This window comes from Octodon degus, unplaced genomic scaffold (assembly GCF_000260255.1).
Source record: "Octodon degus isolate 3935 unplaced genomic scaffold, OctDeg1.0 scaffold00163, whole genome shotgun sequence".
Lineage (NCBI taxonomy): Eukaryota > Metazoa > Chordata > Mammalia > Rodentia > Octodontidae > Octodon > Octodon degus.
Window position 1 is genome coordinate 1434873 of NW_004524739.1, and position 27099 is coordinate 1461971.

The following is a 27099-nucleotide window of genomic DNA, read 5'->3' on the forward strand; positions in this document are numbered from 1 at the left end:
ACAGTTTCACACCAAATTGATAGGAGAGTTTCAATAATTAACACATTGCATACATTCTTCCTAGTGGTTAATTGCTATACAAAGATATACTTTTTTTTTTTTTTTTTTGCGAAACCGGGGATTGAACTCAGGCCTTTGTGCTTGCCAGGGAAGCGCTTATTCCACTGAGCTATCTCCTTGGTGGGAATCTGAATTTTTAATCAGCTGCCTCAGTGGATACTCTGTTCTAGTGCCATTTCATGTCCTCCTGGTTCACAGATGAAGAAGAAACGGAGCTGGGAAGGAAAGAGATTGCCCAAAGCCACACAATGGCATATGAAGGGCGCTTCTGTGGCTCATCAAGGAGGTCCATCCCTTTGGCTATAGCATTTCCCTCTCTGCAGGTTCCAGCCCTCAGAGCAGCTCCTCACTGTCCCACCTCCTGGCTCACTCAGGACTCTGTTCTCTCTTGTGCCTGCGCCACCCCCCCCCCCCCCCCGTTAAGCTCTCCCTGCTCCTAGAATTTGGAGCACTGCTCTTGAATCATGGGTAACACCCTCACACAGGGGTAAGGGGGTCAGACTCTGGAATCCAGTTTCTAACAGTATGGTTGATCCATGGCTCCTGATGCCCTCCTTGAGATGCTTCCCAGAAGTCACCAGCCCTCCCTCATTGCAAGCCTCCCAGCTCTAGTAGACCTCCCACTTGGGGCCTGAGGGTGTGAGCTTGGCAGAAAACACAAACCTCCTCTCCAGTGGTTGCTTCTGTTCCACCCACCCGTGAAGACCTTTGGCCACGTCCTCCTGACTGTCCACTGCTCTTTTCTCCAGGCTTCAGGATCTGAGGGAAGCAGCTGGCTTCCCTCTCCACCACACCCCAGCAGGCAGGCGGTCATTCTCCTGGCTCCCTCCCAAGGGTACCACCTAGCCCTGGTTCATGAACAAAGTCGAAAGGGTCCTTCTGTCTGCCTGCCTGCTTCTGGGTCAGTGTGTCTGTGCTTGCCCACAGGGACACCAGCTGGCTGGGAGGGGGCTGGGGGCCCCAACCTGCTGCACACAGTGCCGGGAAGCACCAGCCCACATCCTTGAGTCCCCAGCCCCACCCTCCCCACTGTGGCTGTGACCATCCCACCTCTTCCCCAGTCCTCCTCCCCTCCCCCTCCCACAGCCTCCCCAGGGGAGTCAGGCTGCCAGCCTCAGCACTCACTTCCGGCCTCATGACCCTCTCTCCAGCCTGCAGGCACTCATCCTCCCATGTCCCTTCCAGCAGGGTTGAAGACCCAGGGATGTCCTCCCTGCACTGGAAAGTGTTGCTGCTCTCAGACTTTCTCTGTTCCCTCGCAGGATGAGGCCCCTTACTCTGACCCAAGTATCACCCCTCTGGGGTTCCAGGTCTGCAGCCCCCTACCTGTTTATCCAATCAGGTTGAAGATCTTCCACCCTGATTTTGGCCGAAAATCTTTTTTTTTTTTTTTAATTTTTATTTATTTATGTGTGTGTGTGTGTGTGTGTGTGTGTGGCCAGTTTAGCCCACCAGGGGGCGGGGCTGGCTGGCATGTGGTGCTGGGGGATTGAACCGTGGTCCCTTTGCTTTGCTAAGCTTGTTCTAAGTAGGTGCTTTAGACCGCTGAGCCATCTCTCCAGCCCCAGGCCAAAAATCTTAACAAGAGTCACACAATGATATCTATCACTTATTTGGTATTTAAATATAGACACAGAAAGGTTAAAGCACATATCCTTAAAGACAAACAGCTATACCATTCAATTTTTCTGGAGAGTGAATATAGTTTTACTGGGGTCCTCTAACCAAACTGCTTCAATGACCAGAGGCTTGGCTCCCTCCCAGACTGCCTCCTCCAACTGTCCTAGTCCCAACTAGCAGTTCTGCTGACCTCTAGTTTAACCACCTACTAACTTCAGTCACCTCCTCCCACCTCAGTCACCCAGATGCACTACCTTCCCTTGCCACTAGGTGTCCCCTCAAAGCCACTGATGCCCCCAAGGGGAGCAGGTCCTGCCTCGCCCCACAGGGGCCATTAGGGCCCCCCCCCACAGCCCTGCACACCCCACCCTGCCCTATCCCCAGACACACAGAGCTCCTTTGTGCAGTCCTTGCCCACCCCCTTCCTGTCCTGAGTGGGGCACCTGGCAAGTAGATCTGCCCCTGAACTGCCCCCTGCCAGCCCCCTGCCCTGGATGCCAGGTGTGTAGGCGCCACTGCCAGCTCTCGCTGGACCTGAGGTTCACCCGGCCGCGGCCCTCCCTTCCTCCCTCCGAGGTCACCCAGGGACTGTTTCCCGCCTGCTCCGCCCCCATCCCCTCCTGCCCTTGGCCCTTCTAGACTCCTGTCCTTGTCTTTCCTTCGGTCTCCCAGGAGGACACTCTCCTCCCTATCCTCTCGTCCCACCAGGCCCTCCCCCCACTTCTCACCCACACCCACCTCCGTCCCCAGAGAGCACCCCGTTCCTTTGGCCCTGCCCCTCCCGCCCAGGTCTGAAGAACTCCTCCTCCTGAAAGTGGTTGCTGGAAAGGAAGTGACTTCAGCAATTTGGCCACAAGGCTGGGCACTGCTGAGCCCAGCTCAGCAAAGGCTTACCCGGCCCACCTCCAAAGCACAAACTGAGCCATGTGCGCACACACTGCCCCAGTGCACCCAGAACCCGGAGCACACACCAAACCAGCTCGTTTGCACATTTCTCATATACCACTAGCACCCTATGTACCCACGTGCAGTGTGGCACACACCACACTGGTATGCTCACACCTGCCCAGCATCCAGCCTGCAACCTGCACTCACCACTCCAGTGGCCACACACAAAGCCCTTGAACATTCCCCCAGCCTTGTTCACTTCTATAACTGGTGTGCACAAGCCTGTGCACCTAAGCAGTGTCTCATACACACCTGCTTGTACACAGGCCGAAGAGCCAGTAAATTTACAGTTGGGTACACCCTGCTTTGTATCCTCCCATAGCCTACCTCCCCACCCTTCCAATCCCAGGAGGCCCCACCCCAGACCTCAGGCCCCAGGAATGCTCTTCTGGAAGTTGGGTGGGGTCCCCTGGCAGGCAGGCTGGGCTCTAGAGAGCTTCCTGGAGCCTGAGGCTTCATGTGTCAGTTCAGGGAGTTGCCTCTCTAGGGCAGGACAGTTGCAAGTCACACCTGGCCTGTGTTCCAGAGCTGGGGGTGGGCTAAGCTGGCCAGGAGTAGGGAGGCAGATCCTGTCGCTGCCTCCACCCACCCAGTCATCCGAGGTTGTCCGAGGAAACCTGGTCTGCCCGGGGCCACCCAGCACCTCACCATGGCCTCCCAGCTGTTTCCACAGATCCCCTAGGGAAATGTCTTGGGGGGTCAGTTGCACACCATCAGGCACAATAGTTTCCTCCTCTGCCTAGAGTCCTGGTCATTGTCACAACCCCCTTTTCCTCCAGGTTCTCTCAGGTCATCAAAGTGTAGGGAAGAGTCCTCAGACCAGAAGGCAGGACTAGGGGTGGGTGGTAATTGTATATCCATGAGCCTCAGTTCCTCTTTCTGGATAATGGGGATTTTTGAATAAGCTGGGTTAATATTACTTGATCCTTGATTTTTCTTTTTTGGGGGTGTGGGGGTCTTTTTTGGGGGGAGGGTCTTTTTTGAGGTAGGGTCTCTCTGTGAGGTTGAAGCTGGCCTTGAATTTACTTTATTTCCCAGGCTGGCCTCCAACTCACAGCAATCCTCCTGCCTCACCTTCTTGAGTGCTGGAATTACAGGCATGCACCCCCAAGTCCAGTTTGGTTTTTTATTTAAAGGGCACTTTTTTGGGCTCACATTGGGAGTGGATAACTACTGGACTGGAGGTGGCACAGACATAGGCTTGGTTTCCTCACACACTTACCTGAGCAGGCTGTAGAGCAAGGCCAGGCTCAGCAGGAAAGGGCTGTCTCTGTCAGCGCCTCCAGGGTAGTCTCTGCAGAGGCCCGAGAGGCGCCCCTCACCTGTGGCCCTCTGCGCGCACTCAGGCGGGCAGGCTCTGGGGTCCAGGCTGATGGGTAGACAATTAGGCAAGCGCCCATCTGTGGAGGTAAACATAACACATCAGGCGTAAACATGGAGCCAGAGTACAGGGAGACTTTGAACCAGGAGACTGTCCTAGATGGAGCCCAGTCCAGCTCCAGCCTCATCCTGTCAGGGAGTTGTGAGCCTGTCTCTTAAAGCTCAGACTCTCACTAGACAGCAGTGCTTTTGTATATGTACACATGCACACACACCATGGGGGAAGGAACCTGGCCTGGAGGAGTCAGGCGGTTCCACTCCTCAAGCCAGTAACCTCTCTAGTCCTGTTTTCTCACCTGGAAAGTGGGAAGGAAAGGATCACACGTATGGAAAAGTTACTAGGGAAGCTGCACATACTAAGCTTATTTGCAATGCCGGTGTGAGTACTGCTGTTTGGTGACAGTAAAGGTGATTCTGCAGCCTGCACTTACCAGACTTCAGCTGGCCCCCACCCCATCCTTTGCCTCCCTGAGGTCTGCCCCTAAGCCCAGGAGGGGTCTGGGAATCAGGACTCATGGACTGCTTAGGTTCTGTTGCCTGGAAATTTGTGTGATAGATTCTGCTTGAATAAATTCATCTAACTCTGAATGTTCAGTTGTCTGGCTGAATATACCTGTAGGTGGGTCTACTCAGCTTGCCTGTGTGCTCCTCTGTATTCTTGTAGGGGGACATAGGTGAAGAGGTTGTGTGTGCGGGATTGTGTGTTTGCTCAGTTGTGGCCAGTACATTCACCAGAAGGAGCATGTGCTTGGGGTCAGTGTCTCCAGTTATGTATGGGCTATGTGCACGACTGGAAGTTCTATTCTTTGTGTGCATACAGCTGTGTTTGTATGCCTGTGAGGGCAGATGTAGATGTGCCAGTGCCTGTGTGTGACAGATGTGCCCAGCTGCGAGTATACCTGTATGTGCGCAAGCTGCGCCTGGACCTCTCCAGCTCCGTGTGTCAGGAGCCAAAACAGCTCCTGCTTGTCTCAGCTCTCTGGATGTGTTTGATGGGTGGTGAAGGCACGTGGCTGATCCTCTGCTGTCCCTGCAGGCTTCCAATCTTGAGGTCTGTGACTGTGGACACAGGTGTCACTTCAGGTCAGCACTGCCTTTCTCTGGGTTTTCAGGGTCACGGTGTTCCTGCGAGTCGCTTCACTGTGGGTCAGTATGTGCCTGTGGATGTCTCTGTGCGTATCTGTATGGTCTTCTTGTGTGTCTGCTGGTGGGTCCCTGTGCTATGTCATTTTGCGCCAGATAGCTGTGTTTCAGTGTCAACACGTGTGAGTGAGTGTGCCAGTGTGCTTGTCAGCACAATGGTGCTTGCCTCAGTGTGTGGTACCTTTGTGTAACTCATGTGCATGCCTGCATGGGAGAGACCCTTTGTGAGACAGTGTGTGTGTGTCTGTGTCACTGTGTTTGTATGTGCCTGCTTCCCTCCTCCCTCTCACCCTCCCTATCTTCTGCTCTTTCTCTTTCTCTCTCTCTCTGTAGGAGCCAGACAACTCCCCAAGCCTGGATTAGGGACAATTTATCCACAGGCAGAGAAGGAGAATTCCAACCTGCCAGAGCCTCCCTCCTCTGATCTGTCCCCCCTTCCCTGTGGTTGGGTGGGCACAGAAATGCAGCCCAGCAGCTCCCCAGAGGCCCAGGAAGGCGGAAAAGATGGAAATCTGGGTGGCCCCAGAGCCCTCCAGTGGAGGTGGACTGGCTGCCCCCCATCCGGGCCCCCACAGCTCGGCTCATCTTGGCCCTGTTCTCCTACATATGGTGGTGGGGTGGGGGGAGTCTGCATGGGGTCTGCCTGGCCCTGGGCTGTGGAGACCTAAGGAGCAAAGCCATCCCTAGCCCCTCCACAACCTGATACTCCCCAACTGATAAATGTAGCTTCTCCCCATGTGAATGACTAGGGAACTTGCAACTGTGCCCACTCAAGACTGGGGGAGGCGTGGGGCAGTGCGATGGGGGAATGCAGCAAGGGGGAGCAGGGCTGGGCTGGGACGAAGGCTCCCTTCACGGTGCTCCAGGCGCAAGGCAGAATCACATGTTTCCCATTAGCTGCTCTGGCCTCCTTGTTCAGGGGGTGTTGGCTGGGGGAGATTTGTTCTGGTTGCAGACACCAGCCGAGACCACACAAGAGAGAGAGAGAGCACAAGAGAGCTAGCGAGCAAGTGAGAGAGAGAGAGAGAGCCAGAGGGAGAGAACAGAACCAGAGACAGGAGAGACAGAAACAAGAGAGAACAGAACCAGAACCAGAGACAGGAGAGACAGAGAGGAAAGCTGAGAAAGACAGGCACATACATTCAGAAAAAGAGGAATGAGGAGAGGGAGGGAGATGGAGGTGAGCTGGACTGAGACATAGTTAGAAAATGAAGCATCGTGTGGGCCAGGCAGAGATGAAGCTGAAGCCCAGCATGACTGTGACAGAGAGAGAGAGAGGGGTGTGTGGGGTCATCTCTGCCATCAGAGATGGCAGGGGAAAGAAAGGGACAACCAGGGACCAGCTTGTTCTTCACCAGGCTGAGAAAGAGATGGCAAGGCAGACAGGGTGGGCCGGGAGAGGGCCTGTGGGTAGGGGAGTGGACGTGCAGTGCAGCGCGGGGGCCTCCCGCCTGCTGACCCTCGAGCCTGGGAGATAACAGGCCCGAATAGTGCTGACTTGCGGTTCAGAAATCCAATATCCTCCGCGGCACACTAATCGACTACCTGAGCTCCCGGCCCGCGCCGAGCTGCCCCGATTAATCCTGCGGCTCCACAGCCTTAATTAGTTTAACAGTTTCAGGGGCAGAAGAGGCAGGGAATAGGGTCCCCAGGCCCACGGGGACATAGCTCCCCTTGTAAAGCTGCCTGGCGCCCCATCTCCCCAGTTACACACCTGCCTCCGTCCCAGAGGCCCCTTCCCACACTATCTGAGAAACACAGGGTCCTCCCCTCCTGAGGAACAGTCCCAAGGGCCAGCACCTGGGTCAGAAGGTAGGTCATGCGGCGCTGAGATCCCCCACACCCCACACTTGTCCTACACTCGGGGCCTCGAGCACTTCCTCTGGCCTGCCCTTTGGGGCTCTGTGGTCTGCATGGGGAGGCCCTGCCAACTGCCAGCCTCATACTACTGGGCAACATGTTGTTTCTTTAGGGTGAGAGACAAGCTCCCAAGTTACTGACAACTCCCCAACAGCATGAGATAGTCACACATGTCACTCCCCACAACAGCACGAGATGGGCACATGGTGACATCTCTCTCACACACACAACAGTCTGAAAGACAGGTGTACGAGCCAGTGACAACCCTAACAGGATGAGCTACGCATATAAACCTGTCGCTTCCCAGAAAGTGTAAGATGGTCACATCTGACACACTTACGACAGTATGGGACAGGTATCCAGGTTGTCACCCCTGACCACAGTATAACTATCTCACCTTCCTCCATGTCACTGACCCTCCATGAAATAAGCGTCCTTTTCTATGGGAGGGGAGTGGGACAACTCCTCCACCGCCCATAGTATGAGGCAGGGGTAGGACCTTGATCCTTCCCTGAAGCCTCCCTCCAGATAGTGGGACAGTATATGACATGTCACCTCCCTGCTTTGGACAGGTGACAGCCCACCCACATCCCTCCCCCACCACTGTCACCAGTCTAGGTGGTGCTGTCCTCTGCCTGCAGAGGCGTCACAGCTCACAGGGCATGAATGTCACCCTGGCACTGCCAGAGCTGGGCACAGCCACACGTTGCCCCAGTGACAAACACCACTGGCCCCAGGAGGAGGTGGAGGCACACAGAGCTCTGGGTGTGACCTTGGTCCCTGGACACCAGGAGGGGAGGTGATGTGGCCTCCCGCCTCGGTAACCCAGCAGCCAGGCTGCCCTGGCTGGGGAAGAGGACTGCTAGGAAGGAAGCTGCCTTGGCACGCACATAACCTGGAAAGGCCACTTCCCCAAGCCCCCACCCCACTCCATTTCTAACATAATGTGACCATGTGTCTGTGGGGTGGCGTAGAATGGTTGGCAAAGGTAAGGGTGTCACTAAGGCTGTTTTCATCAGGCTGCTTAGAGACCAGTGGGGTCTGGGGGGCTTAGGGGTTGGTGTCACCATACAACTCACAGAGGGGATGGAATAATGGCTCGAGACCCCCTGCTGTGAAGGACACCTCTTTTCCTTATAAAGGCCCCCTCTCCAAACTGCAGGCCACAGAGCTAGGGACAAGGAGGCCAAAGTCCAGGGGCATGACTCACCCAGGGAACAGGCCCAGCCTGCTGGCCAGAGTGTGAGAAAGGCTGGGAGCCAAGAGGCCTGGGTTCAAGTCTGAGATTCTCCCAGGCCAAGCTGGGTGACCTTGGGGCAGCAACTTAAGTCTAGAGGCTGTGGCCAGCAAAGTGCCAGGGTGAGGAAGAAGCTGAAGCGGGGGACAGTGGGAGGGAAGGGCGAGGACAGTGGCCTCTAGCCCTGGCTCCGGGCTGCTGCTTCCTCATTAAGAGCCTCATCTTTCTGTACCACTCCTCTGGAGAGACACAACCACCAGCTTCCTGAGAACATGTAGCATAAAGTGGGCAGGTGCTCAAAAAGTGAGAAGCTTCTTAGGAGAGGGTAAGAGACTTTTCCAAGGTAAAGTAAAATGCATGTCTACTGAACAGTCTTCCCTGCCCGGCTGCCCACCTGGTGTTGTTCCTTTAAGATTCTTTGGGGGTATGTGTGGGGGAGGGCGTTGCAGATACAATACAGACCAAGCTGCCTACCACACTGTCCTAACTAAGATCAAGGAATCTGACTCGAGTCTGTCATCCGTTTTACCTTTACCCTAAACCTCACTTGGCCTACCTTCAAGCCCTAAAGTAGCAACTCAAAAGTGATAGGAGGGGCTGGTGAGATGGCTCAGTGGTCTAAAGCACCTACTTAGAACAAGCTAAGCTAAGCTAAGCACAGGGACTGCAGTTCAATCCCCCAGCACCACATGCCAGCCAGCCCCGCCCCCTGGTGGGCTGAGCTGGCCACACACACACACACACACACACACACACACAAAATAAATAAAAAAACAAAAAAATTAAAAAAAAAAAAAAAGTGATAGGAGCAGCCCACACACCAGCCCTCATGACCTGCAACAGTATCTGCTGGCTGGAAAGTCAGGGGATCCGGGCTGTCAGTGTCCAGTGCCCACTTTGTATAGGAGCCCAGAGAGGGACAAGCCTAGTCGAAGGTCACACAGCAGGACAGTCACAGAACCCAGAGTTCTGGTCAGGGACAGTCTTGGAGCAGAGTCCCTCTAGCCCCTGAGGGTGGCTGGAGCTGGGGGGCCCTGGGGGACTGAGCAAAACGTGGTGACAGATGGCCTGCCGAGGCAGCGGCGATCTGGGCGGCTGGCAGGCATGCTCGCTCCCGCGCAGGGAAGCAGCTAATTTTAGCTGAGGCCTCGATGCCAGCTTTGTTCCCCCCACCCACCCGCTGAGGGGGCCCAGCATGCCTTGCGTGCAACCGCCTCCCCCAGGCACCCCTACGCCCCTCTTGGTGAGTAGTGCCCAGACCCCAGGGTCCTAGAACTGTCTGCAGGACCAGGCCTCACTACATCCGGAGACAAGGGCTGGCCCTAGAGGCTTGGATTCCCACCCCAGGGCCTGTTTGCCCAGGCCTCCAAGCTCATTCCTTGATGAGGAAGGACAGAAGGAAGGCTGCAGGCCACAGCCCAGACTGGGAGGGCTAGACAGCAGGGGTTGCCAGTCTTGAGGAGAGGCGGGCACTGTCCTCCACCCAGCACTTAAGGAGACAGGACTCTTGATTCTCCTAGGGCCCTGGTTCTCCTGGGCTATCTTGGTGTTGGTGAGCACAAGGGTGGAAGTTACTCAAGCCCTTCCTTGTTCCTCATAACTGACTTAGCTCCAGGAAATCAAAGAATTTTAAAGAACTCAACAAGAGCATCAGTAGTCCAGTCATACCAGTGGGGGAAACTGAGGCAGAATGTGAGACAGTGGTTATGGTAGCAAGGTAGAAGTCCTAGAAATCTGCAAAGCCTAAACATGCTCTTCTCCATGTCACTATAGCTAAGAGACTTCTTGGCTGGCTTAGCCTCTGGGGCTACCCTTTGCCCTTATTTGGGTTGGTGGAAGATAGACCAAGTGCACAGAGCTCCATCTACCAAAACCCCTCAAAGGGAGGCTCTTTTACCTTAGACCCTCCCCATTTCAGATCTAACAATGCATGGCCACTAGTGGTTTCAGGACATATGCCCCCTAGAAAAAGGATACTTCTGGGGGTGATTTTGGAGGGCCTCTTTCAGCTCCCCAATCAGGGGTTACAAGGGAAGTGGCAACGTGGTAAAGACAGAAAGGAGACCTGAAAGAAATCTACGTAGAGTCAAAGAACCAAAGGGAGAAATCAAGGCAAAGCATCAGACAGAAAGAGGAAGATCATGGGGGCAAGAGCAACAGGGCAGAATGAGCCTTAAAGAGGGAGGGGGAAGGAGAAAGAGGGAACATGCCAGAGTACGGATGACAGCAAGAAAAAGACTCAGGAAGAGAGAGAAGGAGGAAGAAAAGACAAAGACAAGCAGGATGATGCAAAGACAAAGACACACACACACACACATACACATGCAGACAGACACATGGAGGGGAAGAGATGGAGAAGGAGCTTGCCGCAGACAGGCCAAGGCACAGCAACCCAGGGAGCTGGAGACACAGGGGCTGACACACCCAGAGACCAACAGAGACAGTTGAGAGGATGAGACACTCACAGAATGGGGCGGGACCAAGGGGGAGACACTAAGTGATAGATGGAGTGTGGGGGGAACAGCAGGAGTAGGCAGAGGCGAGGAGGGAGGGGGTGTGAGGAGGAGGAGGAGGAGGGGAAGGAGGGGAGATGTCGTCGCCAGAACTATGGGGGACAGAGGACAGAAATGGAATGTGGGTCTGGGCATGAGGCTCACAGATGCATCGGCTCCGGTTTCAGCTGGGGCAGTTGGCTGCTAGGGTAGGGGGAGGAAGAAACAGAGCTGGTGAGGGAGGGGGGCCGTTGCCATGGCGGCGGGCACGGCAGGGGCACAGTCTGCTGGCACTTGGAGCTCTGGGCATGGTAGGGGGCTGACTTGAGGGGGAAAGAAGGGGGGTGATGAAGAAGTCTCACCCCTGCCCTTGGGGCTTTACCAGGAAGAAAGTTTCTAGAAGGCGGCTAGGAGATGCTGGGAGCGAAGCATAGTTGTGTGCCCTGCTTGATACCACGGGAGGCTGCCAGGGAGGCACCCTTCTCCAGGTCACCTGTGTTATCCCAGCTTCCCACCTGTGCCTCAGCCTGGCCCCGGGGGGCCTTTCTCCTCTGTTCCCTCCAGTCTAGCTGAAGATCCACATGCTACTGCTTTTCTGCTGCTTCTGCTTGCAGGGGAGCAGAAAGATTGTGAATTCAGGATCTGTAATCCTAACGCAGAGCCCAGGCCTACCGGGCTCCAGTTGCCAAGGCGACGGTGGGTCAGAGGGCAGCACAGGGCGCCCGCTCCTCCAAGTCAGAATCCCAATTGTTAAAGCCCAAGAATAAACAGCTGAAGCGGCCATGGGGGGGCCAGGAGGGGGGCTGAGGTCTGCATCAGCTCAGTGTGGTGTTGTCAAGCGAGATGTCACTAATTGTCTGAAGGAACGGGCTGAGGCAGCTCTTAACTGCTTCCGTGCCACCAGAGACACCTTGGCTGCCTGGCCTCATCCCTGGGGCCTCCCAGCATTCCACTGGGCCAGCTCGTTGGTGTGGGGTGTGTGTATGTGTGCTGGCCCAGCATAATCCCTGCCTCCTTTGCAGGGCTCCCAACACTCCTCTCTGCCCAACTTGGAGCCTCCCACCTGCAAGCTAAATCTTTCATGTTCCTAGAACCAGTAACCCCAATCACTGGGCAGACAATACTCCTCAGAGCACAGAACTGCCCCCTATGGCCTGCAGAACCTTTCCAGCTCTCCCACTGCTGCCACTGCCTCCTCTTCACAGAAGTCAGAGGTTTTGGTACAACATGTGTGGCTTGCAAAAGAAGGCAGATCTAGTGCTTGCTGATCTTCGTGCGGAGAGGAGACTCTCCAAAGGAGAAAGAGCAGACCTCTAGCAATTCCCTATGCAACCACCTACTCTGAAGTCACATACACTAGAGACAAGGCTCTGAAGGGAACCAGAGACGCTGGTTTCTAGCTTTGATTGTTCTACCTACTTGCTGAGTGACTTTGGGCAAGGTCCTTGTGGGCCTGTCTCCTCTATTACCTGTCCTAAACATTTAGTAGCACCTACTGAGCCAGGCCATGTCTGAATTCTCAGTCCAGTCGGTGAGAAGGGCTCAAGGTAGAAAGCCAGTAAGGGAGGGCTGGGGAGAAGGCTCAGTGGAATAAGTGCTTTCCTGGAGAGCACAAGGGCCTGAGTTCAATCCTCCGTTCCGGCAAAAAAAAAAAAAAAAGAAAGCCAGTAAGGGTGCATCAGGTAAGATATTCCATAAGAAACACCAACCTCTGCATAACCAATGCCACCAATGGACGGCAGCTGGTGTGAGCAGCAGGATGGCTACTGCTGTGATTACAGAGGGTCACTAAATGGGGGACGGTAATAAGGAAAAAAAAGATGAGGTTATCGATTCTGAGAATGTTTCCAGCAAAAAGAAGATTTGGTCAGATAGACAAGAAGGCAGAGCACTCCAGGGGAGAGGTCTTTGGAGGTTCAAGGGGAGCTTATCCCGAGCAGGAAGGGCTAGGCCTTCAACAGCTCCCCGCCCCACCGCTGGCCCGGCCCTCTACCCGCTGGCCCCACCCTCTACTGCACCTCCTGCTGACCCCACCCACCAAGCCTTCAGAAGCCAAGGGAAAGGGCGGCTGTTGAGGGGACGGGCCGCCTGCAGGCTTCGTTCGCCCCGGGGATTGGCAGCACCTAAAGTGATGTCATGAGGGTGGGGCGGGGTTCAGGCACACCCCCTACCTTAGACCCTTGGGTCCCCTTTTCCTTCTCAGTCTCAGGTCGGGGCCTGCGGTAGACTGCGCTGGGGTGCTGTCCATGGGCAGGGAGCTGAGCCCAGAAACAGGGGATCTCCCAGAGAGGGCCCAGCCTCGTCTCAGGCTGGACGCATACAAAAGGCAACTTGTTCTCTGGATGCCTGCGCCTTCTCAAACATACCTACAGCCGCACTCCAGGGACAGCTACACCCACACAGCCGCACAAAGCCTGATAGAGCAGGGAATAGGGGGCTCTGTCTGCTAGGCCTAGAGTTAGGCAGCAGTAACATCCTTTATTTTGAACCACCACATCACATAAAACCATTTACTGCACCCTATCCTTTCCCAAGTCACCTGGACACTGTCACAGCCTCATGGGCAGCCCAGCTCCATTCTCAACACTACCCTTTCCCTATTTGGTATACAGTTTACTATATCCTGCTTTGGAGTTTTACTGCCAGCTGCAAGCCAGGCTCCACACGGTGTGACCTGGACACCCAAAGAAGGCTTACAGCTGTTAGTTTTTTGGTCATTTTGAAACGGGGCTTTGCTATGCATTTCAGGCTGGCCTCGAACTCAGAGATCCTCCTGCCTCACTCAGCCTCTGGAGCACTAACATTATAGGCATATGCCACCATACCCAGCATATTTTTATTTTTTAAAACACTGCTACAGTTGAACCCAGAGCCCTGGGCATGCTAGACAAGTACTCTATCACTGAGCTACACTTCTAGCCCAGCTACCATTATTTTTACTGAGCATCTATCTGTTCTGCATGATCTCATAATTACCCTACACGATGGGCACAATGGTGTTATTTCATGGACAGATAGCTGATGCTTACATTAAATGCTTGTCTAAGACAGAGACAAGGTTTTGAACCCCAGGTTAAGCTTGACTTCAGAATGCATGTTCCTCCATATGTTGCCAGTTCTGCTGCCCATCACCTTACATGCAGCAACCCACAAAACCACCAGACAGTAAAGCCATTTCAGAGTTGAGGTGTAACTTACCCCAAACACGTCTCAGTGCCACAGTGAGTACCATGAAGCCATTCTGACTAAGCAGACAGTAAGCATGTTAGGGAAAGCATCTCCCACTCCTAAGCTTTCCCTATCCCATGCTGGTCCTCAGAGTCATTTACAAATGGGGCCCATAACAGGCTGCCTCTAAACTTTGCAGCAGGCTCACCTTCTACCTTCCCTGAATCCAAGATGACAAAGCACCGCCATACTGGTTGGGGCACATGGCTTGCAACTCTCCCTGACACAGTGTGCTGGGACCCTCCCCTAACCCATAACCCCTGTTGAGAACAAGTCCAAACAAACTCCTTCCTGGGGATGTCAAAGCACCTTTCCTGGGGAGGTGGTGCTGTGATCCAGAGAGCCTGGCTAGGGAGAAAGATCGGATTACTCTTTCCCCAGCTGTGCTCTGACTCCTTGGGGTTGACCTTTCACCTCACCCAGGCCAAGACCCAAAGGGGGCCAGAGTCCAGTCCTCACCTCCTGTTAACCCTCTGCATTCTTCATCTTCTCATTCCTGGGCCCCTGCCAGGGCCCGGCAGATTTCAGGAAGCCCAGCCGGGCATGCCAACCTTTCCCTAGCCTCCCATCTTAGCGTCCGGTTTCCCAGAGAGCTTTACAGCTCCCTGCCCCCTGCCCATGCTGCCCTGCCAGGATCAGATACCTCCGCCCAAGCAGCTGAAGATGACCTGGGCTATTTTCGCTGCAGGATCATATTGCAACTCCCCCTTGAGCTGGTAGCTTCCCACACCTCTCCCCCCAAAAAAACCCCGCTCAGAGCCACTAACAGGAGAGGAGAGCTTTTAGGGCCCACTGGCCTATGCCCCTAAGATAAGGTGCCTAGGACCAATAGGAAGTCAGGCCCAAGGCTGGGCTGAGAACCAGGCTCCCTGGGTCCCTGCCCAGGTCTCCTTCTACTGTCTAGCACAGCCTGCTCCATACCCTAGATGTCTTGAGCCTGACCCAGCCAACCTTCCCCAAGCATCAGAAAGTCACCCAGGAGACTACCCATTAGTCCCTGTGCTGCCTGCACGTTAGAATCTACCTTTGTCACACTCTTTGTTTAGTAGGATTGGGACCAGGTTTGTACCTGTGCCACAATATGGACCCACCCACCTGGAGGGTTTTAGGGGTACAAACTGGGAGGAAAGACAGGGAGACTGAGGAATTCCCTACAGAAATGTGAGGTAAGCCCAGACTTTATTCCAAGTTGTTCCTTGCCCCAGCTTCTGGGTCATGTCTATCCCTACTCCCACTCTGGGGCCTTCCATTCCTATAAACTCCAAGCCTCTCTGCCCCTGCCTCTGCCCCTGCCCTCCTGGACAGGAATGTGACTGGTCAGGTCTGAATTGACCACATGAGCGGCTATAAGGTGACAGACCCCAATCCTCCCATCCCCCAACCTCACATACCAAGAAGAGGGTAGGAACTGCATTAACCCTTTAAGCATTAAGCCTGGCTTTTGGGGAGAAAGGAGGGATACTCTACTTCCCATGGCTAATCACCTGGACTGCCAGATAGGAGAAGAGTACAGGCAGAATATACTTGAGCAAGAGGGCAGGTCAGCAGTGTCTGCCTGAGTAGTCCCCATTAAGAGATTATCCTATACCACCCTAAATATTTAAATCTCACCTCCCATGACATGTACAAGAAGTCTGGAACTGGTGCTGAGGGCAAAGAAGGAAAAGCAGCATCATGAACCCCAACCCCTGGAGCCCCTGGTCTGATGGGAGAAACACAACCCTGCCCTGGGGAGTGGAGGGGGGGGACAGACACAAGAGGCTGGGACAAAGAGCTAAGAACAGCGCATGGAGCTGCTACACAAGTGGGAGGAAGCCAGGGCAGGAGAACAAGCCAGGTGGGGTCAGGCCAGGCAGGCTTCCCAGAGGCCCCTGGGCCCACAACCCTTCCCCCAGGCTCTGGAATCTCGGGGGTCAGGGCTGAGGGACAGCTCCACCCCCTGCTCCCCTCAGGCTCAGGAATTCAGGGGTGGGGGGGGCTGCTGCTTCAGACTCAGTCCAAGTTGGCTCCCACTGGACCAGGAACCACAGCTCCTCCTCGCCTCCCCCCTACCACCCAAGCCCCTGGGCTGGCCCCCAGCCCCCTTCCCTCCCCTGCCTGGCACAGTGTGTGCCAGGCACTGGCAGAAAACAAACCCGCCGGGGTGGGTTTGCAGGGAGCGGGGTAACCTTGACACAGTTGCGGCAGTCGCTAATGGCAGACACACACTCCGCCTGTTCTGGGGGGACTGTTGCCGTTGCTAGGAAACCGGCAGCCGCGTGAATGGAAATGGGTCAGTAAACCTGGGGAGAGATAGTGTGACACTCGAACCACTGCAGCTGCTCCAGCCCACACCGAAATCCCTCCTCTTCAATATTTATCACTCCCGCCTGGGCCCTCAGCTCCTGCCAGACCCTGCACCAGCCTGGCCCTTAGCACCCCCCATCCCCCAGGGGCCACAGGGGTGGAAGGGAGAAAAGCACTGGTGGGGGTGGTTTATCCACAGTTTTTTTTGGGGGGTCCCCGGTGGGATAGAACTGGCTCTGGAGGAGATTGAACAGGAAACAGAGTCTAATCCCATGGTGGGGAAGGGGTTAAAAGGTCAATTCACGCCTGTTCCTGGTTTAGGCACCGTGGTGAAATTACTGTAAGAGTAAACTGGCTTGCCGTGGCCTGCCTACCTGCACAGGGACTGACAGGAGGCCACCCTCCCTCCCTGCATCTTGGGGCCTGCCTCCCTTGGTACAGAGGAAAAGGCACCCAAAACATAACTAAGATTCACTCAGTGCTTGAAAATACCAATTGGCTTGGCACAATCTGACAGCACCCCAAATGGCCAATGGCTGCTTACTGCCTTGCCTTGCTCCACTATTCCTTCACAGCAGCATATACCCCAGCCACTCACTGTTCAGGAAACCTTGACAACACCCCTACACAGATACCCCCACAATAGAACATGACAACTGCAACTCGGAACAGAGCTGTTCAGCTCAACCCCATAAACAAGCTGACAAACCTAGGCACAGGCGAAACTCTTCCATCACGCCCCATGAGGCTGGAGGCTGCCCAGCTGCTTGCTCTGACCCAAAGCTGGGTTCCCTGGCTCAGGGATGGTTTTTCCTCCCTCCCACTGCCAACCTCTTGTCTTGCACACACCCTGATACACTGCCCCTGTGATGGCCCTTCTGGACACAGCACACCACAGCTAGCTGCCCAGCTCTTTGCTCCCCGGAGGCTTCCTGATCACTGACACACACATTCCCATCCCCTAGAAGCAAGAGGTCTCACAACCCTGCCTAACACAAGCTCTTGTTTTAGAACTCAGGCCCCTCTCCAGACAACAGGGACCCTGGGAACCAGCAGTGCCACTCACGTGGGTGATATGCCCCCTCCACCCACCACCATCTCTGCCAGCATCCCTGAAGGGTGTGTCTCAACTCAGACAGGGAGGCATTCCAGCCTGGGAGGGGGTACCTTGACAGGGATCTCCCAGCTGACTTGGTTCCCTGTGTCTCTTATCTCCTAGGATACATCAGTCAACACAGGCTTGGAGCCTGTCAGAGCTGGAAGGCGCCTTAGGGAGTCACTAATCTAGCTCCTCTGCTCAGTAGGAAAAAACAGAGACCCACAGAGGGAAGCAGCCTGCCCAGTCACACAGCCCAAGTGCGGGATCCAGTTTATTTTTCCTTTATACTCCTTTTCTAAGAGTCCTCTAGTAGTTTGGGGAGGTAGAGGTCAACCCAGAAAGAGCTCTGGGAAGCAGAGGCAGGCCACTGACTAGGTATAGGGGAAGGCCAGTCTCAGAGAGGAGGTGAGAGGAACTGCCCAGCAGTTTACTCAGAGGGGAGCACCTGGCCCCCCTACAGTGAGCCACATAAATTGGATCAAATCTACACTGCCAAAATGATGTACTGGACAATGAACCAACTGTGCCTCTGTTCCCATCCCAGGGCACCAAACACTGCATCCCAAGCCAAAAAGAAGGCTCTCTGTTCCCCAAACCTGGTCTTCAATGCTGTTTCCAATTCTCTAGGCAGCCCTGCCTTTTAATATTTAAAAAAATTTTTTTTTAAAAAAATATTTATTTGGTACAGGGTCTTGCTACACAGTTCAGACTTGCAGGATCCTCCTGTCTCAGCCTCTCTAGGGCTGGGATAACAGGCATGCATCGCCACCAAGCCACCACGCCTAGGGTTCCCGGGTCTTAAGACTGCTGAGCTCTCTCCCAAGCCCCTGCCTTCTATTATTTAAACAGAGCAGCAAGGATGACTCTGGGAGGATAAATGTTACTCTCCTGGCTGTTTGTATTTCAACTCCATTTTGCAGAAAAGCAAACTGAGGCTCACAGAGGCCCAGTAATTTGTTTACACAGATAACAAATGGAACCTTAAGCTCCTTCTAGTACACTGGGGTCTTTCCCTGTGGATGGGAAGGCCAGTCAAACCGGAAATGGGGAGAACTGGGGGAGGTGGGGAAGCGGGAGACTGGGGATAAGAGCCCAGGCTGACTTCCTGAGCTGAGGTGGAGTTCAGGGAGAGCCATTTGAATTTGAATCTGGGTATCTGGCAGCAGCGGAGTGAAAGGTCAGCAAGGAGCTGGGAGGGAGAGGAAAGCAGAATTCCACCAGCCTCAAGCCTGCCTGGGCCATACCCCAGGGAGCCAGGCCAAGGCTCTCTGCCAGCCCTCATGGAGCAACAGTGAGAGCATTGTGAGGGGACTGGCCCCCCTCCCTGGGCCTCGGTTTCCCCATCTGTACTAAGAGCTGGCTTGGCAGGAAGAACTTCCAAGGGCCCTACCAACTTTATTTATTTATTTATTTTGGCAGTACTGGTGAGTGAATCCAGGGCCTTGCGCATGCTAGGCAAGTGTTGAGTTACTTCTCCTTTTTATTTTCTAAGACAGGGGTTCAGTGAGTTATCCAGGTTGTTCTTCAAAATTGTTTTCTTCTTGCCTCAGCCTCCTAAGTAGCTGGGATTACAGTGTGTGACACCTGTGTGCCTTGCTCTTCCTACCTTAACATATTCTAATCAGTCCTAGTTCTCAGCTCTCAATACCAATTTAGATGTGAAGCTAGCTGACAGTAACAACAGTAAATATGCACTTAATGAGGCACTACTTACCTTGGGAAGCCACATTTCACAGGTCTGCTGGAGGGTAAGGGGATTCATCTACTTTTGAGGGAAGGCTGTCTACTCCTCTGAATGGTACATCCTTCTTGTAGGCAGACACTGTATTAGTTGTTTCAAACGTGTATTAGTTTTTTCAGCTCTACAAGGCCAAGGTCTATTGTTATCTAGCTTTTCATGAGGAAAGGGAAACGGGAGTGAAGGGACTTGCTCAAGGTCACACAGCCAATGAGCAGCAGAGAAGGCATGCCAAATAGGCCTGTCCTCACTGCTTTTAATGTGGTCACTGAATGGGAAAAAGAAAAGGAACGAAATAGGGCCACGTAGAGGGGGAATGAAGGCTCCACCCCAGGCAGGAGAGATATACCTACTGAGCTGCCAAAAGGTTCATCAGTCAGCACAGTACCAAATGGTGCTGGAACACAACCAAACCGTGGGAAAGACTCCCTTACCCTCCTCCTACAAAGGGCAGAATAGGCGTTGTTCCTGCCCCTATCCCAACAGTGCCAGGTGTGAGCCCTGAGAGGTCACTTACCTATACCCCCGGGCCTCAGGGCTCCGGTAAAAGGAAGCCCCTGCCTCCAACAGGTCCTTTTCTGGAATCCCCCACCTGCAAGGTGCAGAGCCGCCCCCAAAGAAAGTTGCCTCCGCCATCGGAAAAAGTATCCAGGATTTTTCCACACATCTGCGTGCCCATCAGTGGCCCAACAATTGGGGGGCGGAGAGGGACTGGAAGAAGGCTGTCTCACTCCTTCCTAGAAGCCCTTAGATGGCTTGATTGGAGCAGGAGTTGTAGATCTGCAGGTCCTGCCGGTCTCCAAGAGACTAGGACAGGAAGCTTGAGAGTTTTGCCACCACCGCCCCTCCGGCTACCTGGCTGTCCCCAGATCCTTGCCACCCCGCCCCTTCCTAGAGGAGGCCGCAGGGCGTCGGGCTCCTGAGGAGGTGACGCACCGAGAGGGAAACCAGGCGGCTGGGGGAGGGGCGTTGCCTGCACCTGGCCCCTCTCCGCCGCCCAGGCCGGCAGAGGAGGGACTGGACCCCCGCCAGGCCCGAAAGGGGCGGCGGGGAGCGGGGGAATGGGTGTGGGGGTTCCCACCTCGCTAGCAGGCTGGGTCCAGGAGGGGAGATCTCCCCCACCACCCTCGTCGCGGAGGCGCCCCCTAGAGTTCGGCGCCTGGCAGCCCCTTCCCGAGCAGCGCTCGGCCCGCTCCCTCGGCCGGCCGCGCTCCCCAGCTGCAGGAAATTCCAGAAGCTCTCCATCATCCCGGCGCAGCGCGCAGCCGGGGCTGCCAAGGCTCCCCGAAGGAGAGCCACATGCCGGCCGATGGGCCGCGCGGCCCGCCCTCGCCCCCCACCCGTCCTGCACCGCCGGGCAGCCACGTCGGGCCGGGCGGGGGCCGGGTCGGCCGCCCCTTCCCGCGCCCTGGGGCCGGCGGAATGCGTGGCAGCTCCGGCCCCGGACTATTTTGAGCGGGAGGGGAGCGGCCCAGCCGTGGTGTTTTCGGCTTTTTCCTGGCCCCCGGCCCGTCAGCCCCGGCCCTCGGCCGCCCGCGAAGGGGTGATCACGTGGCAGGGGCGGGAAGGGCCGCCAGGATCCAGCTCCGGCCCTGGCCCGGCCCGAGAGGCCCCCAGCCGCGGTCCGGACCTGCGCGCTCAACCCAGGCCGAGCGGCGGATTATTAATAGCGCGCCTGGCTCTAGCAGAGGCTCCAGGGCGCCCGCTACCTGCACGCCCCTCCTCCGACGAGCGCAGGCGGCCAGGGCACTCCCTCCCCAGCGGCGGACTCGGGCCTCACTGGATAGCGCCACTGTGCTCCAGTGGCCAATCACTGGCCTCGATTTCCTTACCTGTAAGTTGGGGTTAGGCTGCCCGGCTTTAGTGGTGGGTACCATGCAAAGTTTTTGCTTACTGTAAGCCTCTGCTTGGGCAAAACACCTTCACATTGGGAAGCTTTAGTTTTCCCATTTATTAAGTGAGAGGGTGCAAGTAGGTCTGTTGGGGGGTGAAGGTTCCTTACATCCCAACAATGCATTTTCACTTACAATCCACTTGAGCCCAGTGACTACCTGATGGCAATAGCCAGTGCATTATCAGCATGTATTAACTCATTTGATTATAAGGGTCCCATTAAAAAGGTAATATCCCCTTTTTGCTGATGAGGAAACTGAAGCTCAGGAAAGTCAGACTGCCAAAGTTCATATGGTAGCATATCCCAGAGTCAGACAAACTAGTTTCAGAGTCTGAGTTAACCACTGCACTCCTGACACAGCAGAACAAAACATGCTTTTTAAAAAAAAAAAAAAAAAAGAGGCAGAAACTGAGGCTCTAAGTGTGATTTTTCCCAAAGCTGCCTTTGATCATTTAATGGCACAAGTAGGTACCCAACACAAATCTAACTCCTACTCTAGTGCCCTACTGCACCCCTTTGTTAGTTCCTGTTGGAGGGGTCCCCAGGATAGAATACTAAAAGATGGGTACCAAGCTGTGTCCAGCAGCGTTGAGATCACCCTTTGCTTTCAACCATCAGTCCAGCTCTCCAGGATTTATTAGTCCCTCAAATTCTAGATCCACCCGCAGCCTCACAGCCAAAGGGATGTCGGGGTAAGGGAAGATGACAGACAGGGGGAACAGCCTAGGATAGTGCCTGGAGCTGCTTCCTGTTCCCCCCCAGCAAGGAAGCACAAAGGCTGGCAGGCCCCCCACTCCGCCCCGGAAACCTGCCGGTTTATTTCTGTCTCTGGGCCCCCTGTTTCCACAGAGTCAGTCCAGGAAGACTGGCAGCAGCTGGCTTGGCGGGTGGAGCTCTTGCTCCCTCAAGGGTCCAGCTGCCACCCTGCCCTCCCCCACTTGCCAGGCTGGAGCAGACTCCAGAGTCAAAGATGACTTTGGGATGAGGGAAGGAGGCAGGAGGAGAAAGTCAATGCTCAGAGGTGACAAGAATGCCCAGAGACCCAAAGAAATGTCTCCTGAGGCCAGTCAGAACTCCAAGGGAGGGAGTTACCCCTAAACCAAGAGCCCAGGTGCTCTCCCAAGTCCAGCCAGTCTACAACCAGTGCAAGTCTGCTAAGGGTGTAATCTCTAGCATACCCATTCTGGCTCATGACTCCTCTGGACCCAAATCCCAAAGGAAAGCCTGCTTCTAAACCTCGCTGTCCATACAACAACCACTAACCATATGTGGTTACTGAATACCAAGAAAGGGGTTAGTCCAAAACAGGATGTGTTGTGTCTTACCATAAAAAAAGGTAAAAGATGGCAATAATTTTTACTATTACATGTGGGAATGACTTTTTGATATATGGGGTTAGATAAGATACATAATAAAAATTTCATTTTAAAAATTTTACTTTTTGGGCCAGTCAGATAGCTGAGGATTAAAGCGCCTGTTTAGACAGACGCAGGGACCGGGGTTCAATCCCGGCCATGCTGGTCCCACCCCTGGGGTGCCCGGAGACGGGTATGGTGGCATACACCCCTGTAATCCCAGCACTTGGGAGGCTGAAAACAGGAGGATCACTACAAGTCCCTGTAGACCCTATATACATTAAAAAATAATAAAATTACTTTTTATTTTGTCTAATGTGTGTATGAGAAAATTTGAAATTACATATATATATATAATTTTTTTTTTTTCTGTACTGGGGATTGAACTTGGGACCTTGCACTTGCCAAGCCAAGTGCTTATTCTACTGAGCTATCTCCCTGGTCCCTTCTATTGTATTTCTACTGCGTAGTGCTATTCTGGATCATAAGGTGCTCTGGTGTAGGGCCAAAACCGTTTGCTCTGATCAGTGCTTGTGTGGCTTTCACTCACCTACTTCCCCATATCTAGACCTCAGCCTTATGTGTGCGTCTAAATCTCACTACCCCAAATAACTTACCCCAACTTTCTGCGAGTTTAGGCTCAGCCAGAGATTATAGCTGAGTCTGTTTAAAACCATTATCTGATATATTTCTTCTTCATCAGTTCCCAATAGTTAGATCCCCAGCAAGAGGGTGGCTCTAGAGCACTAGTGGCAAACCTATGGCACTTGTGCTGGCTGTCTGTGTCACTGAAAACTCAAAAAGGTTTGCCATCACTGCTCTGGATCATCTTCCATGTTAACCTGTGATGGACTTAAATTGCAGTCTGACACCCTAAACTTGTTTGCTTAGATTACTGTTTAATAAGGTTTAAATCTGCATGCACCCTCAGGAGGAATAAGGCTCTACATTAGGAAATGGCAAACTATGGCCCATGGGCTAAGTCTGGCTTCTTGTCTGATTTTATAATTGAGGTTTGACTGGCACACAGCCTGGCTCATTTATTTATGCACTGACTATGACTACTTTCAAGGTATCAGACAGAGATTGAATGACTTACAAGGCCTACATTTTTTACTATGTGGCTATTTACAGAAAGAGCTTGTCAAATGACCAAGTCCCACCCACCATAAATCTGTATCCTAATCTGACACCACTGCCTAGCTAATATAATCTAGATCATCTTCTGTTGTGCTTGTAGATGGTGCTGCTCTGCCAACCAGGATCTAAACCAGGGCCTAACATGGGGCCCATAGTACTAGGGTTCCAGATTATATTCTGATCTCAGTAGATGGGACCCAGGATTCCTTTCTGGAATGGAAAGAGTGTTTCTACTTCTGAACTTCCTTAGAGAGATCAAGGCCCACAGGCTCTTCTCAGTGGCCTTGAATGGGGAGGGAGGGTAAATTCCAGAGACAGCACTGGAGGTTGAGTCAAAGAGTCAAGGATAAGCCCCTGTCAGGGGGTAGGGAGGGCATGAACATAATCAGGCCATGAAGCTAGAGTACCATACTTCTACATTCCATCTTTTTCCAGCAGGCCCCAGAGAAAGTCACTGGGGGATCAGAGGAGATAGATACCACACCCTCTGGAAACCAGGCCAAGGAGTTCCAAATAAAAATTTTTACTGGCCCTCACCTCCAGTTGTCTGATGCCTCACCACAGAACTGAGTTGGCATCATTACCCTTTCTTTCCTTATCCCTAACTCTGTCTCTCCTTGGCTTTCTTTAAAAAAAAAAAAAAAAAAAAAAAAATCCTCCCTAATCTGCCTCCTTTCCTACCACTTCTCCCTCCTTGGCCCTAGAATCCTAGGCCGGCCTTAGTGGTAAAGATCTTAAGCTCTGGAACCAACAAGCCAGACTTAAAATTCTAGCTCTGACTCTGGATAAATCACCTCTAGACTTCCTCAGCTTCCTCATCTGTAAAACAGAATAAATATAATGGTATTTATTTCATAGGGTTATGCCACAACTTTTTAAAAATTTTTTAATTTTAATTTTTTTTATGCCACAACTTTTAAAAAAGTAGACCACTTTGCCCAGTACCTGCCCTAGGATGAGTATTTAATGCTAGCTACTTTAAAAATAAAATTACTAGTGATCATCTAGCTTGGTTCCATGAATGGATTTTGGCAGTTTTGTAAACCTCAAAAAATGTTAACTAAAAGTGGCTTTTGTATTCTTCTGGAGAGATGGCCCTGAACCCTCTCATCATTTTTTCAAAATGGATCCACAGCCTAAAATGTTCAAAGGAGGTGGGGGGTGGCAAGGAGAGTACCTTTAGTTAAATCAGAATGAGAAAACAGGAGAGGAGAGGGAAGGGAGCAGCTCCAGTTCCCTCAAAACATCAGGTTCTGTCTAAAAAAACAAAAGGCTAGAGCCTAGGAGAACCACCTCCAGGCTTTCCTCCTTTCACCGTCCAAGCTATTCTCCAAGCTGACCTCATCATTCTCACCTGCACAACTGTGACAGCCTCCCACTGGGTTCCCCACCTCTAGCCGCCTCCATGGAATCTCCTCCACCTGGTGCCAGATATGTGTATCTTCCTCAAATCCCATTCCCATGACACCTAGTTCCTGCCCTGCAACCTTTAATAGCCCTCTACTGCTGAGGACAACATCAAGGCTGAGGTCTCTGGCCTGACACTCAAAGGCCTTCACAGCCAGCTCTGGCCCAGCCAACCTCCTTGCTGTTCCCTCTCATTTGGTCAGTAGGCTGACTTCCTCCTCTCCTCCCTTTGCTCCCCTCACTTGCAACACCACCCACACACTCCCTCAGTTCTGGACAGATTGTGCCCCTCTGTTCAAGCACGCAGTGTCTCGGACCTAGCCTGCTGCCCCTGCTCTATCCTTGGGCTTGCTCCTGGCTCTAGCTGCTCTCTGAGCTCACCCTGAGGAGGCCAAGCCAAGGTATGCTGAAGACAGCTCTGGTTCCAGGAAGCAGGCCTCTGTGCCTGGACACTGACATACAGGTTTTTGTTTTTTTAGACAGAGACAGGGTCTCACTATGTAGTTCAGTCTGGCTTTGAACTCACTGTGTAGCCGAGCCTGGCTTGGAACTCCTAGTGATCTTCCTGCCTCAGCCTACGAGTGCTGGATTACAGGGATGTACAACCACGCCCAGCGACACTGACCTACCTTAACACTGTGCCTATCTTCTACAATGCAGCTCCATACTGTCCTCTATGCTTTCAGGAACAGAACTTCCTTTGTTACAGAACCACAGGGATTCAGCCAGTATAGCACTGTCCTCAGAGTTATGACTTGGGTCGGTCTCCTTGAGCCTCCGCCTCCTCATCTGTAGGACAGAGATGGTGTCGTCTATATCTCAAGTGATTCTCATGAAAAACAAATAGAAGGTGCCTTTTCTACCAAAACCTGCAAATAATCATGGTCTCCATTTCTAAATTTATTTAAAATCATGACCTGGGTTGGGCATGGTGGCACACACCTGTAATCACAGCTATTTGGGAGTTTGAGATGAGGGGATCCCTTGAACTCACAAGCTTGAGACCAGCATAGGTAACATAGTGAGACCTCATTTCAAAAAATAACAATAATAATATTAATAACAGAAGTAAAACTGTGATAATCTGGCAAATTTGACATTCCCTACACCCCTTTCTGTTTTACTTTCTCCCTTGGCACTTTATCACCAAGTGAACTGTTACACTCTAAATGTAAGTGCCTTGAGGGCAGGCGTTTTCATCTATTTTGTTCTTGCTCCATTCCTAGCAAAGTGTCTCACACCAAGTATGTGGTGGACAGCAGAGGAATGAGTGACTCAAGCACTCACTATGTGCAGGTGCTGCCCTAAGCGCTTTCCCAGATCACCTCCTCTGTGGTGGGGTCAGGTACTTTGAGGACCTCTCCTTTTGAAGACACTAAGTGACCCACCAGATCAGCAGCCTGGCTAGGATTGGTTTCCAGAGAAGCCTATCCTGTTGATCACTTGGTTCTATTTCCTCTCCTGACCATTAGCTAAATTTCTTGAATCTGTCACCCTATTTCCCTGAGGCCATCACACTCCTTCTGTCCTGAGGCCACCAGCCCGCCCAACACTCACTCACCTGGCTGGGCCATTTTCATCTCCTGTGCTTCACAGCCCTAAACCCTGTTGCTCCTGACCTCAGGGCCTTTGCTTATGCCTTGCCTGGAATGCTCTGGCTCTGGCCTCCTTCCATTCACTATTTTCTTCTCCCATTCCTCTGCAATACCAAACCCCTCATACACACCACATTTCTTTTTTTTTTTTTTTTGGCGGAACCGGGGATTGAACTCAGGCTGTCACGCTTGCCAGGAAAGCCTTTATTCTACTGAGCCATCTCCCAGGCCCCCATACCACATTTCTTAATCCAATTTTTAGTTTGCAATTAGGAACATGGCTTTCCAAGCTGGATATGGAGGTATATTCCTATAATCCCAGCATTCTGGGAGGCTGAGGAAAGAGAATAATAAATAGAAAGTTCGAGCCCAGCCTGGGCAACTTAGTGACTTACTAAGAACCTGTCTGGGAAAAAAAAAAAAAAACAACTGGAGATGTTCCTTGTAAAAGCCCTGGGTTCAATTCCTAGTGACAGCAGAAAAAAAAATTTATTTTATTTTATTTATTTTTGCGGAACCGGGGATTGAACTCAGGCCCTTGCGCTTACCAGGGAAGCACTTATTCCACTGAGCCATCTCCCCGGCCCCTGAAAAAAAATTTTAAACCCATCACTTTT

General features: G+C 53.1%; 1 protein-coding gene across 13 annotated transcripts in view; it reads right to left on the reverse strand.

Moving 5' to 3' along the window:
- Positions 1-27099, reverse strand: part of Ahdc1 (AT-hook DNA binding motif containing 1) — a 62139-nt gene that overhangs the window by 13546 nt on the left and 21494 nt on the right. For 9 of the 13 annotated variants that reach the window (XR_002818410.1, XR_002818412.1, XR_002818411.1 and 6 more), the window contains exon 3: positions 3851-4028. The gene's annotated coding sequence lies outside the window, so the exon portion shown is untranslated. Of the gene's footprint in view, positions 1-3850; positions 4029-19067; positions 19176-19608; positions 19935-20172; positions 20411-25516; positions 25677-27099 lie in introns of those variants that run through there. The other 4 variants (XR_002818414.1, XR_002818413.1, XR_002818415.1 and 1 more) reach the window with 4 other exon arrangements.